The sequence below is a fragment of the Mobula birostris genome, chromosome 10 (assembly GCF_030028105.1).
Source record: "Mobula birostris isolate sMobBir1 chromosome 10, sMobBir1.hap1, whole genome shotgun sequence".
NCBI classification, from domain to species: Eukaryota; Metazoa; Chordata; class Chondrichthyes; order Myliobatiformes; family Myliobatidae; genus Mobula; species Mobula birostris.
The window spans coordinates 110,742,027-110,756,907 of record NC_092379.1 but is presented as its reverse complement, the minus strand read 5'-3'; positions in this window follow the sequence as shown (position 1 = coordinate 110,756,907).

Sequence of the window (14,881 nt, the reverse complement as noted above, 5' to 3'; positions counted from 1 at the left end):
TACCGTGCCCATGGTTTGTTCTTCATCAAATTATGGTATTGCTTTGCACTGCTGTAACTATATGTTATAATTATGTGGTTCTGTCAGTGTTAGTCTTTGGTTTGTCCTGTTTTCTGTGATATTTCTAAATGACAATAAAAGAGGACTGAGTGTTCTCATAATCTAAATACTCAGTTGGCAACAAAGTCTGGTATTTTTTCTACATGATTGAACAAAAGCAACTTCTAAATCATATTGGTAATCTCATCATACACTGCAATCCAATGGAGTCTTACATGAGGCCAGTAATTCATGGGTCTTGAATGAAACATTGAATCCCAAAGTGGGTGACAAAGATAAAGGGGGCAGTAGGGGGGACACTTGGTAGCAAGGAGTGCAGCTGAGGGATTACAGGCTGAAGTTAAGAAATGAATAAGCATTTGATCTTTAGTGCCTCATAGTTAATTACAATGATCATGTGATTCCCTCATCTTTTGCTAACCCACTGTTCTCTTAGATTTTGCTTGAAGTGTGTTATAGTTGTTGAAAAGCAATGTGGTACTTTATATTTGGCATGTCATGAGAAAACTGGACTGAAGAAATTGTGTTATTTCTGGGCTTGGCCCATCCATTATTGCCATTCACTACTGTAGTACAGTGTTAGCTAGTACGATTCCTATACTCTAATCAGACATAGATGCAATTCCTGTGAATTAGGGTAGGGATCCCCACCACCCAGGACATTCTCTCTTATTGCTGATGCCATCAGGAGGTTGGTACAGGAGCCTCAGGGCTCATACCACTGGGTTCAGGAGCAGTTATTACCCCTCAAACATCAGGCTCCTGTATCCAAAGGGGGTAGCTTCACTCGCCCCATCATTGAAATGTTCCCACAACCTATGGGCTCACTTTCAAGGATTCTTTATCTCTTGTTCTCAATATTTATTGCTTATGTAATGCCATGGTTAAGATTTTTACTGCAATGCTGTAGTATAGTCACATGAGATTTTAGCAGTTCTGTAGGAGCTGTCCTGCTTTTAGTATGTTTGGGTTTGACGTAAAGATAAGGGGCCATGTTGTTCAACTGAAGAGTGTTGTGTCAGCCTATCAAGATGGTGGAATTGGGAGAAGATTCTAGAGAACACTGGGCAGAGAAGTTTTTGTGATGGACACTGGGTGGATCAAGGTTCTTTTGGCGGGAGCTGGGAGAAGACAGGAGGAAAGATGGCTGAGGATGCTATCCCTTTGCATAAGGTGCTTTGTGCAGATGAATGCCTTCAAGGAGGAAGGACCAATACTCCTGTGGGGGTGCCTGTTTGTTTGAGATAGATTTCAAATGACATTCAGAAGGTGGTGTGTGCTTTCACACAGACCGTGTGTCCAGTGCGTGAGCTAAAGATAACTTCAAGATGAGCTCCAACTTACGTGTACACTTGGACTAGGTTAACTGTAATGGGCACCTTTTTTTCTTTTCTTTTTCCTGCTAACCTTTTGATAAAGCTGAAATTTATAAACATGCTTTCTTAATAATTGTATGCAGTGTATGATCTGTTACTTCTTGCCGACGGCCAATTGCAAAGGGACAGTATTTACACAGTATTCGCACAGATTGGGGTTTGGGTGGGTGAGACATCCCAAATTCCCAGTTTTGGTGGGACCCAAGACATACTGACCTTAGATGTGCGTAGTTTGAGAAAAATGATTTCTCACTGCTAGTCTAGTGGCTGTTGGCAAGAGACTAATGCATTGCATCTCAAGAGATGTATGGTAAAAAGGGGTTTTATTTATTTATTTATTTATTTATTTATTTATTTATTTATTTATTAATTATCTCTTTCTTCATGTATTTGCAGTTTGTTGTCTTTTGCACATTGAGTGAACACCCAAGTTGGTGTGGTCCTTCATTGATTCCATTTTGGTTATTATTGTATTATAGATTTATGGAGTTTGCCCACAGGAAAATGAATCTCATGTGAATATATGGTGATTTTAAAGCACTTTGATAATAAATTTAATTTGAACTATGGTGTGCAATGGGGTCAAGTTCAGAATCTGCCCTTTTGTATGGCTCTGACTACACTTCTCTAGCCCACAGACCAAACAAGATATCATTTCCCCTTCGGGCAGAGAGTCAACTTTCCCATTTACTGATCGCAGTGCTTGAGGTTGGACTTAAATAAATGGCAATTGAACGTGATTGTTAATCCGTAACAAAAATGGTAGAAGTAGACCAAAGGTAAAAGAAGTGTTGACAGTATAGTATGGAGTATCAGAAATGTGGATTTATACCAACACCAGGCAACCAATGGCAGCCAATGAATCTGTTGTGTGAAAAAGTTTTTGCAAATGAGGCATTGAAACTGTCCAGGCTCCTTGAACATCTGAAGAAAATAAAGGTAACGAGAACATGGCTTATTTTCAGTCACTTTGTGAAAACTTTCAGAAACAGAAAACACTTCAAAGCATGTTTGCCAGCACTTCACAACAAAACAGTGATGGTTTGCGTGCTTCATACAACATTTCATTGCTCATTGCTAAATCTGGAAAGCCCCATACAATTGGAGAAGAATTGATTCTGCCTACACCAAGGGAGTTTCTGAGTATTAGTATAAGTCACCAGCCTAAATAATTAAAATGATTCCACTCAGCAACAACTCTGTTCAAAAATGGTTAGATAAAATACCTGAGAATGTGGAGGACATATTGTGCAACATACTTAGGGCAGGAGAATTTGCTCTGCAGTTGGATGAGTCAACTTTGCCAGGCAATGAATCTTCACTTCCTGGTTATATTTACTTCATTAAAGATTAGATTAGATTATGAGGACACGCAGTCCTCTTTTATTGTCATTTAGTAATGCAAGTATTAAGAAGTGATACAATATTCCTCCAGAATGATATCACAGAAACAGAAGACAAACCAAGACTTAAAAAACTGACAAAAACCACATAATTATAACATATATGTAGCCCCCACCCCCCGGCCACCCTCAGGGTCGCTCGGCTCGCTGTCGTCTAGGGAAACAGCCTCGGCCCCGCCAAACTGGGTAATAGCTTGTGTGGATGCTGTGTGAGGTACCCCACCCCGCCCAAATAACAGACAATACACCAGATGCAATTAAATGATTTACAGTTTATAGATATTACCGGAACTATATAATTAAGAGAGAATAAAATATAAAAGGAAAATAAAAGGCGCCACACTTATCAAAGTTCAATCTCTTCATGCACAAAACAGTTGGAGCTCAAGGACCTTCTTCTTCACCCTGCGACCCCCTCAGACCACCCCGACCGGCCGCCTGGGACCAACAACGGTGGTCGACCAGACGCTCCATACTAGTCCGTCTCCGTCTCCTCGCCGAACACCATCCTCGGCGTCCGACCCCGTTAGCGGACATCACAGCACCTCGTCCATCCTCTGTCTCACTCTCTCGCCTTCTGCCCCAAAACCCCACGCATAGAGTATCTTCAAATACACCAAAATCATAACAACTATCCCAATTGGTTAATAGTACCCTCTTATCACACACTAAAGGTAAACAAGCTGCTAGTGCAAACTTTCTCAGCGTTTAACACAACAAAGCCGCATTCCTCAGATTAACATAACAAAGACGCCATTTTAATTAGCCTCTGCAGTAACATAAAAGTCGAAACCCCCTTACACTCTCCCCCCACCAAAGAAAGTCATGTCCTAATGACTTCTAAATAACTCGCCAACCAGTCCTGCAGACACACAACACACAGATACACACAGTGACAGTGCTCCCCAAACAGTGGACCTTACTCCCATCCCACGGGCGCTACATAGGCCAACCTATCTGGGAGCTTCTTAACACTCCGAGACCTTCGTACCCCCTCACCTAAACCCAAAAGGCTCAGACACTACTAGGGATACCTCGGGCCTGCTTGCCAACTCCTCTCTCATTCCCTCGATCAGTAGCTGCTGTTTAAGTTTCTCCAAACTGAAACATTTAGCTGGGGCTACCCCTTCAGCCTCCTGCAGTCGAAACGTCAGCTTCTTCGGGGACTCCTTCAACTCTCGCCACAGCCTCAGCAGTTCTGACTCAGGGTTCTTGGCCATCTCAATCTGGGACGCAGTTACCCCACCAGCTTCTTCCACACTGACCTGAAAAGCAGCAGTTAAAGGATGTTCAGCCTCTGGTTGTTTCTTCCTGAGGACGTCTTCCAGGTCAACTTTCAGTTTTTCCACTTCATTTAAACTCGCGATAGTCATCTTCAGGTTCCTTTCAAGCGTCCGCCGCCCTTTTCCGAGACCTGTCCTCCATTTCTTCACCTCCTCAGGAGTGTAGTCAAACTCCCTTCCTTGGGCTCTCGGTTTTCTGTTGGCCTTAGTCAGAACACTTCCTTGATCTTCCCCAACTTGTAAGTCTTCCAATCTTTTCTGAATCGACGTCTTGAGTTTCTGCTGATCCCTTCGAAGGTGGGTCGTTGTTTCTTACATATAGTTACAACAGTGCAAAGCAATACCGTAATTTGATAAAGAACAGACCATGGGCACGGTAAAAAAAAAAGTCTCAAAGTCTCTCGAAAGTCCCATCAACTCACGCAGATGTAAAAGGAAGGAAAACTCTCCCTGCCATGAGCTTCCAGCGCCGCAAACTTGCCGATGCAGACCCTGGAAGCACCCAACCACAGCCGACTCTTGAGTCCATCCGAAAACTTCGAGCCTCCGCCCAGCCCTTCGACACCGAGCACCATCTTTGCTGAGTGCTTCGACCCCGGCCCCAGAAACAGGCAATAGGCAAAGCCGAGGATTTGGGGCCTTCCCTTCCGGAGATTCTCGATTCCACGGTAGCAGTGGAAGCGAAGTGGGCATTTCATAAGTTTCTCCAGATGTTCCTCCGTGCTTTTCACGTCTGTCTCCATCAAATCAGGATTGTGCACTGTACTTACTTACAAATACGATATCATTTCGGAGCGGCCACGCGCGCTGCGTCGTGCTGCCATCTTCTCCTCCCCTCCTTTTGATAAAACCATTGTTCAAAAGTTGTTATTTGCAAGGGGACTTGAAACAGATCCAAGTGGGGAGTCAATATTTTGGGTTGCTGAGCAATTTCTCAAAGAGAAGACATTCCACTCATAACTAAAGTCAAGTCCAATGTTTTCAACTCTCAACTATTTCAAGAGCTTTGTACTGAGAATGATGAACAGTTTGAATGCTTGCTTTTGCTTACAAAAGTCAGATGGCTCTCAAAAGGAAACTGCCTAAGATGTTTTCATACACTTTTTGAAACTATGGTAAAATATTTTGTAGACTTGGCTGCTTCATTCAGTAATCAACACAAGAATACTAAGCATTGCATTGCTTATATGTCAGAATTCTTCACAAAGTTCAAAGAAATCAATCTTCAACTGCAGGAAATTATGCAAATCTCATGGAAGTTAAACCTGTTGTCTCCACAGTTCTGTCTGACCTTATTTGAGTGCAACATTGGCCATCGAGACATTTCCAATTTCCGAGAGCTTTATGGATCTTCTCTTGATCCAAATATCAAATTGGGTAATAAATCTGATTATAATTACACTTGTAATGAGCATTTAACAGGAAGGATGGAGGAAGAACTGATCTCACTACGAAATGACTTTGAGCTGAAGCTGAGGATTCAAAACAGTCATATAAAGACTTTGGCTGTAAAAAGAAATCTCTGAATGCTATCCCGTACCATGGAAAAAAGGTCAAGATGTTTTTTATTGCCTTCCGAATATCATATTTAGTGGAGCGCCATTTCAGTGCAGATGCACATCTTCTTTCAAAGCAATAAATGAGACTGCAAATTACAGAAGGTGGAGATCTAAGACTCCTTCTGAAGGAGAAGCTGATATCACTGCACCAAGCCCACCCATCTTATTGAAAGGTGGAAAAGCAATGAAGTAGTGAATATTTGGACTACTAATGTACGCTCTAAAATTGCTGATGAAATTTGTTTTACTGTAATTAACTAAAGAAAATATATTTGTAGTTTTAAATAGATTTGAATATTTTCCAATTATTTGTCACTGATTTGAATTTGCAATTCCTATTTTCTTTCACTGTGCATCGTAAATCAAAATTTTTTCTAGTTTTTATGTAATGGCCGGAAAGATGTGAGTGCTGGGGATGAGGTATTGGGGCCAAAGGGGTGTTAATCCAAAAAGGTTTGGGAACCACTGATCTTGGTGGCACTGGCCCTGGCAGTGATTTCATTCTGCTGCCATTGTAGACATTCAAGCTTGCATTCAGAAATGTTATGCCTTGTAAAATCCCAAAAAGTTCATTATTTTTGAAATGCTGTTCAAACTAATTTTGTAGAATAACTGAAGCCAGTGCCCAATTTCATTTTAATTAATTTGCCATTCATTTCTGGTGTAAGCGATATTTCTTGTCTATCATTAATTTTCACATTGTAAAACTCAAGGCTACCCAGTCAGGTGTCACTCTCATCATTATCTGATTTTTCATCAAAGCAATGGAAATTAGTGCTCTTTTTGAAACTGCAATTTGACTTTTTGTCTTTTTCTCTTCCATCTGCGGTCTATTTATTTTTGTCTGCTGGCATGCTCTCTGTATGTATCCTACTCTTTTGCATTTTCTTCCAGTTTCACCATTAAGCCTGCACTGGTCTGTTGTATAGTATGTGAGTCCATGCCACAATGGTAACACAATTTGTTTGGGTAGGTAGTTTTCTGCTTAGACATTGCAATTTTTTGAGTGCTTACTTTCATTCTTGACTACAACTCAATTGCATTTCCGGCTGCTTTTTCCATGGATACAGTGATTTCAACTGCTCTTTTAAATGTGAGTTGTGCTTCAGTTAGGAGTAATTTTGAATGCTTTCTTGTAAAATTCCTCAAGCTTAAAAATCCCTCAATGCATCATTAAGCCCATCACTAAATTAACAATGCTCTGACAATTTCTTCCATTTAGCCATGTAAGCTGAATTGGACTCCACTTCCTCTTGATTCACTTATGAAAACCCTAAAAATTCTGCAGTCAACAATGGTATTGGTTCTAAATGTTCCTCTATTACATTCACATTATCAACAAAGCTCATTTTGGCTGGTTAGATTGGAGCTGTTAAACTTCTTAGTAAACTAGATATTTTTCCATTCATTCCACTCAGTAACACTAGCACTCATTTTTCATTGATGATTTCATTTGCTTCAAAATACTGCTCAATTCCTTCAGAAAGTTTTGGGGGGGAGAGAACCACAAGGTGGCAGGTGAAAACAAGATTGGGAGGGGTGAAGTAAAAGAGCTGAGGTTGATTAGTGAAAGGGATACAGAGGACTGGAGAAGGGGGAATCTGATAGGAGAGGACAAAAGGCTATGGAAGAAAGAAAAGGGGGAGGAGCACCAGATGGACAGGTAAGAAGATAAGGTGAGAAAGGGAAATGGAAATAGGGAATGGTGAAGCGGTGGGGGAGGGGGGGGCGGCTTTACCAGAATTTCAAAAAAATTGATGTTCATGTGTTCATGCTATCAGGTTGGAGGTTACCCAGACAGAGTATAAGGTGTTGCTCCTCCAACCTGAGAGTGACCTCATCACAACAGTAGAGGAGGCCACAGATTGACGTGTTCAAAGGTTCAAAGGTCGAATTTAATGTCAGAGAAATGTATGCAATATACATCTTGAAATGCTTTTTCTTTGCAAACATCCACGAAAACAGAGAAGTGTCCCAAAGAATGAATGACAGTTAAACGTGAGAACCCCAAAGAACTCCCCAGCTCCCCCCTCCTGCACTTGAGCGGCGGTGAGCAACAATTCCCCCTCCCCCCACTGGCAAAAAAAGCACATCGGTACCGTCACCGAGCCCAAGCGTGTGCCAAGCAATAACAAAGACACAGACCAAAGTTACCCCAAAGGCTTCGCATTTCATCCAACATTCAACAAACCACAGTTTCTCTCTCTGTCTGGCAAGGGAGAGAGAGGTGACCCCATTTTCACAGCAAGCGGGAGACATAACAACAGCCGGCTAGTTTACTATGTTAAAAGTCCATTTTGTCGCTTTTTTCAAACTCTGTGTCCGAAGATCGCAAAGACCTCAGGTCTTCGGGCTCACAGTGAAAGATTTTCCGGCCTCCCTGACGATACATGAGTCTCCTGCCATGACACCGACCCTTGATCCGCCTGTCTCTAGAGCCCCGAGATCAGAGGCTTCCGAACACGATCGACACTCTCAGGCCAAAACATTTGACATGTCGAATAACGGCCAGTTGTGGAACCCCAAGAATGGGTCCCATTCCCGCAAAGAACCGAAACCTGTGTGTAACTCCAGGTCAGGGTCTTCAAAAGAACCCTGAAAGGGAAAAATAGAGATATTAAAGGTGGAAATAGAGCTGTTTACGAAAATGCAAGCAAGGGAGTAGCCGTTAGGCGCCATTATCCCTCCTAATGTCAGAATGGGAATGGGAAGTGATATTAAAATGGGAGGCCACTGGGAGATCCCACTTTTCCTGGTGGATGGGGCACAGGTCTCGGCAAAGCAATCTCCCAATCTGTGTTGGGTCTCCTCGATATACAGGAGGCCACACCGGGAGCACTAGATTCAGTAGACGACCCCAACAGACTCACAGGTGAAGTGTCATCTCACCTGGAAGGACTGTTTGGGGTCCTGAGTGGTAGCGATGGAAGAGATGTAGGGACAGGTGTAGCAATTGATCCGCTTGCAAGAATGATGTCTCTCAATGCTTCTGATAAATGACATCTCTCAAAGCATTTGCGAAGCCATTACAATATCAAATATGGATCATTATTTTTAATGCCTCCAGAACTCCAGTCCTACACACAACTCTTCACACAATGCCAACCAGAAACTACACAGGCAGCAGTCACTGCTGACATTGGACATATTAATTAAAATTAAAACATTGAAGATTCTCAACACATGCAATTGTAGAAATATTTAATTTAACCTTCCAGGAAGGTTCTTACTAACTAACACGTGGGAAAGCTCCAAAACAATCTCAAGTGAGAACCTACATAAAAGACCTATAGAGAAGGCTACTGTGTTTTACCTCCCCAGCAAACCTTCTGTACACAAAACATACAAGAGGACAGAAAGAACAGAGAATGATTTGAAAACTAAAGTGAATCATCAGACTAGAGATCCATGGTTTTATAAACATTAAACAATGGATGAGAATTTAAGAACTGTATGTTTCAGTTTACTACTGTTCTCCACCAAAACAATTCACTTGCAATGAATGTTGCTTTAGCCAGCAGGGAAATGAAAAGCAACACACATCAAAGTTGCTGGTGAACGCAGCAGGCCAGGCAGCATCTGTAGGAAGAGGTGCAGTCGACGTTTCAGGCCGAGACCCTTCGTAAGAGTCTCGGCCTGAAACTTCGACTGCACCTCTTCCTACAGATGCTGCCTGGCCTGCTGCGTTCACCAGCAACTTTGATGTGTGTTGCTTGAATTTCCAGCATCTGCAGAATTCCTGTTGTTTGAGGGAAATGAAAAATTAGGTTTCTTGTCCCTGGCTGAAGGAAAGGAATAGCACCTTTCAAGTGTCCAGTACACTTTGATGGGTTCTATGACTAATGAATTAGCTGTTACAATATGGTCAAAATCAATTAAATAAAACTGTAAATGCTAGAAATCTAAAATGAAAATAGAAAATATTATAAACAACCACCACGTCAGGCAGCATCTGAGGAGGGAGAGAGTTAAACACTTCAGCTTGAAGACCTTCATCACAACTTGGGGAGATCGACAAGTTCCAAGTTGCAGAGAAGAATAGATGGAACAAAGGGAATATCAGATATGTTGGGACTAGGGTTGCCATGGTGATGAACAGTTGATGAAATTATAAACATAAGGGATTCTGCAGAAGCTGGAAATCCAGCGCAATGGACACAGAATGTTGGAGGAGCTCAGCAGGTCTGGTAGCATTTATGGAAACAAATGAGCAGTTGGTGTTTTGCGCCAAGATATTGCATCAGGACTGAAAAGGAAGGTGGAAGATGCCAGAATAAAAAGGTGAGGGGGAGATGGAGGACAAGTTAGAAGGTGATAGATAAAGCCAGATGGATGGGAAAGGTAAGGGGCTGGAGAAGAAGGAATCTGATAGGAGAGGACAGCAGACCATTGGAGAAAGGGAAGGAGGAGGGGCACCAGGGGAGGAGACAGGCAGGTGAGGATTAGAGATAAGAGGCCAGAGTAGAGAATAGAAGGAGAAGGAAGGGGGAAGGTAAAAAAATTACATGAAGATGAATTAGATGAAATCACAAGATCACAAGACAAAGGAGCAGAAGTAGGCCATTTGGCCCATCGAGCCTGCTCCGCAGCTCCCCCATGAGCTAAACTATTCACCCATCTAGTTCCAGTTTCTGGCTTTTTCCCCATATCCCTTGATAACCTGATTAATTAGATACCTGTCAATCTCCTCCTTAAATACCCTCAATGATTGGGCCTCCACAGCTGTATGTGGCAACAAATTCCACGAATCCACGATCCTCTGGCTAAAAAAATGTCTCCTCATCTCTGTTTTAACTGGGTACCCTCTAATTCTAAGACTATGGCCTCTTGTCCTGGACTCACCCACCAAGGGAAACAACCTTTCCACATCTACTCTGTCCAACCCTTTCAACATTTGAAATGTTTCTATGAGATCCCCTCTCATTCTTCTATACTCTAATGAATACAATCCAAGAGCCAACAAACACTCCTCATATGTTAGCCCCTGCATTCCAGGAATAATCCTCGTAAATCTCTGAATTCTCTCCAACATCAGTACATCCTTTCTAAGATAGGGGACCCAAAACTGCACACAGTATTCCAAATGAGGTCTCACCAGTGCCCCATTGAGCCTCATCAACACCTCCTTACCCTTATACACTATTCCTCTTGAAATGAATGCCAACATAGCATTCGCTTTCCTTACCGCCGATCCAACTTGGTGGTTAACCTTTAGGGTATCCTGCACGAGGACCCCCAAGTCCCTTTGCACTTCCAATTTTTGAATTTTCTCCCCATCTAAATAATAATCTGCCCGATTATTTCTTCTTCCGAAATGTACAACCGTACATTTGTCAACATTGTATCTCATCTGCCATTTCTTTGCCCACTCTCCTAAACTGATCAAGTCTCTCTGCAACCTTTCCGTTTCTTCAACACTTCCTGCTCCTCCACCTGTCTTAGTGTCATCTGCAAACTTAGCCACAAAACCATTTAATCCATAATCCAAATCATCGATATACATCGTAAAAAGAAGTGGCCCCAACACCGACCCCTGCGGAACACCACTAGTAACCGGCAACCAATCAGAATAGGATCCCTTTATTCCCACCCTTTGCTTTCTGCCTAGCAGACAATCCTCCACCCATTTCAATATCTTTCCTATAATTCCATGGGCTCTCATCTTATTAAGCAGCCTCATATGCGGCACCTTATCGAAGACCTTTTGAAAATCCAAATACACAACATCCACAGCCTCTCTCTTGTCAATCTTATTTGAGATTACCTCAATAAGTTCCACTAGGTTGGTGAGACAGGATCTTCCCTTCATGAAACCATGCTGGCTTTGGCCTATCTTGTCATGCACCTCGAGGTATTTCATAACCTTGTCCTTGAGGATTGACTCCAATATCTTTCCAACTACCGATGTCAGACTAATAGGTCTGTAATTTTCTTTTTGCTGCCTCCTTCCTTTCTTAAATAACGGAACTACATTTGCGACCTTCCTTCCTCCAGAACCATGCCAGAGTCTATTGATTACTGGAAGATCATTTCCAATGCTTCCACAATCTCCAAAGCCACCTCCTTCAGAACCCTTGGGTGCAGCTCATCTGGACCGGGAGACTTATCTATTCTTAGTCCAATTAGCTTCCCAAGCACTTTCTCTCTAGTAATCTTGACTGTACCTAGTTCTATTCCCTGATACCTCTGGCTATCAGGTATATTGCTCATGTCTTCCACTGTGAAGACTGATGCAAAATACTTATTCAGTTCCTCCGCCATCTCTTTGTTATCCATTATAATTACTCCAGCATCATTTTCAATCGGTCCCATATATACCCTTGTCACTCTTTTACTCTTCATATATTTAAAAAATCTCTTAGTATCATTTTTAATTTAATTGCCAACTTCCTTTCATAATTCATCTTTTCTTTCCTAATGACTTTCTTAGTTTCCTTCTGTAAGTTTTTGAAAGTCTTCCAGTCCTCATTTTTCCCACTAATTTTTGTTTCCTTGTACACCGTTTCTTTTGCTTTTATTTTTGCCTTAACCTCCCTCGTTAGCCACATTTGTGCCAATTTTCCATTCATGATTTTCTTTTTTCTTGGGATATATTTTTCCTGCATTTTCCTTATTTCTTGTAGGAATTTCATCCAATTCTGCTCTGCTGTCCCTCCATTTAGCTTACTTTTCCAATCAACTTGGGCCAGTTTCTCTCTCATACCACTGTAATTTCCTTTGTTCCACTGAAATATCGATACACCTGATACCAGCTTCTCCTCTTCAAATTTGAAACTGAACTCAATCATATTATGATCACTACTTCCAAGGGGTTCCTTTACCTCCAGCTCCCTAATCGCCTCAGGTTCGTTACACAGCACCCAATCCAAAACAGCCGGTCCTCTGGTGGGCTTCTGGACAAGCTGCTCCAAAAAGCCAACCTGTAGGCATTCTACAAACTCCCTCTCCTGAGATCCATTACCTTCCTGACTTTCCCAATCCACTTTCATATTAAAATACCCCATAATTATCTTAACATTTTCCTTCTGACACGCTTTTTCTATTTCCAGCTGCAACTTGTAGTTCACATCCCGGCTGCTGTTTGGAGGCCTGTATATAACTGCTATTAGTGTCTTTTTACCCTTGCCATTTCTTAATTCTACCCATAAGGATTCTACCTCTTCTGATCCTATGTCCCTTCTTTCTATTGATTTGATATCGTTACTTACCATCAGGGCCACGCCACCCCCTTTACCTACCTTCCTATCCTTCCTATACACTGTGTATCCTTGGATATTCAGCTCCCAATCACATCCATCATTTAGCCATGACTCGGTGATGGCCACAATGTCATATCTTTTAACCTGCAGCTGTGCAGCAAGGCCATCCACTTTATTTCTAATGCTGCATGCATTTAAGTACAGTACACTTAGATCAGTATCTGTTGTCGATTTTGCTATATTTCTATTTTGCAGCAAATTATCCTGTATATTCACCGGCCTGTCCTTCTTGCCATCTTTGCTGCACAGTATTTTTGATTTATTCTATTTTCCTCTTCCTTGACCCGAACACCTTGGTTTCCTTCCCCTTGCCAACTTAGTTTAAACCCTCCCTAACAGCTATATTAAACAATCCCGCCAAGATATTAGTACCTTTTGGGTTCAGGTGTAATCCATCTTTTTTGTATAAGTCATACCTTCCCCAAAATAGATCCCAATGATTCAAGAATTTGAAGCCCTGCCCCCTGCACCAGTTACTTAGCCAAACATTCACCTGCTTAATTCTGCTATTCTAACCATCATTAGCGCGCAGCTCAGGCAGCAGTTCTGATATTATTACTCTGGAGGTTCGGCTTTTCAATTTTCTTCCTAGCTCCCAGTAATCTTTCTTCAGGACCTCCTCTCTTTTTCTGTCTATGTCATTGGTACCAGCGTGTACCAAGACTTCCGGCTGCTCGCCCTCTCTCCTCAGAATACTCTGGACTCGATCTGAGACATCCCGTACCTGGGCACCAGGGAGGCAACACACCATCCGGGTATCCTTGTCTGGCTCGCAGAATCTCTTGTCCGTCCCCCTTATGATGGAGTCCCCTATAACTACCACATTTCTTCTTGCTCTCTTGATTTCGGCACTGGGCGGAATGCCAGAGTCTCGTTCACTGTGGTCCTCCTCTGTCAGGTCTGCCTCTTCAACAGTATCCAAAACGATATAGCGATTTCTGAGGGGGACTGTCACAGGGGTGCTATCCACTACCTCTCTATAGGTAGTATCTATCACCTCCTCACTTTCCCTAATTAGCCGAAGGTCATCAATTTCCATCTCAAGCTCCTTAACACGGTCCTTCAGGAGCCTCATCTCAGGGCACCTGGTGCAGACGTAATCCTTGGGGAGGCTGGGAGTCTCCCAGGGTCCCCACATCTGGCACTCCAAGCACAACACTAATCCTAGATGCATACCTCTAATACTACTGTTTGTACTAAATGCCAAAAAACTGTAACTTACTCCGTTACTATGAGACTCAATTGTCGCAGGAAGCCTCTTCCCGTCTCCGCCGAAGCCCGTTGAGCCAAAGCCCTTTCACTCTGCACCCTCTCACTCCACAGCCCACTCCGATGCTGCCCGCTGGATATGGCGGTTTTCTTTTTAAACTGTTCGCGCTCAACTGGCTGATGTCACGCGCCTGCGCAGTCTGGCCTCTCTCCTACTCCGAGAAATAAAATGTCTTCTCGTTGGAAATCCTTAGCCTCTTACCACTGCCTTCTTGATCCGAGGAGAAAAAGTCTGCTACTTTCTTCCTCTTTTTAAACTGTTCACGCTCAACTGGCTGACATCATGCTCCTGCGCAGTCTGGCCTCTCTCCTACTCCGAGAAATAAAATGTCTTCTCGTTGGAAATCCTTAGCCTCTTACCGCTGTCTTCTTGATCCGAAAAGAATATGAGGTGTTACTCCTCCGCCCTGAGAGTGGTCTTATTGTGGCCGAAGATGAAGCCATGGACCAACATGTCGCATCAGGAAAGGGGACAGGAGTTAAAATGGTTGGCCACCGGGAAATTCTGCTTGTTGCAGATGAAACAGAGGTGCTTGATGAAGCACTTCCCCAATCGTTGACAGATTAATAAGGATAGTTAGAGAGATAGAAAGCAAACAAAGGATGTGAAATGCGGCTCTGACATGCCCAGTGGATTAGACAGTGTCAGCAATAATAACATGTTGCTTACAA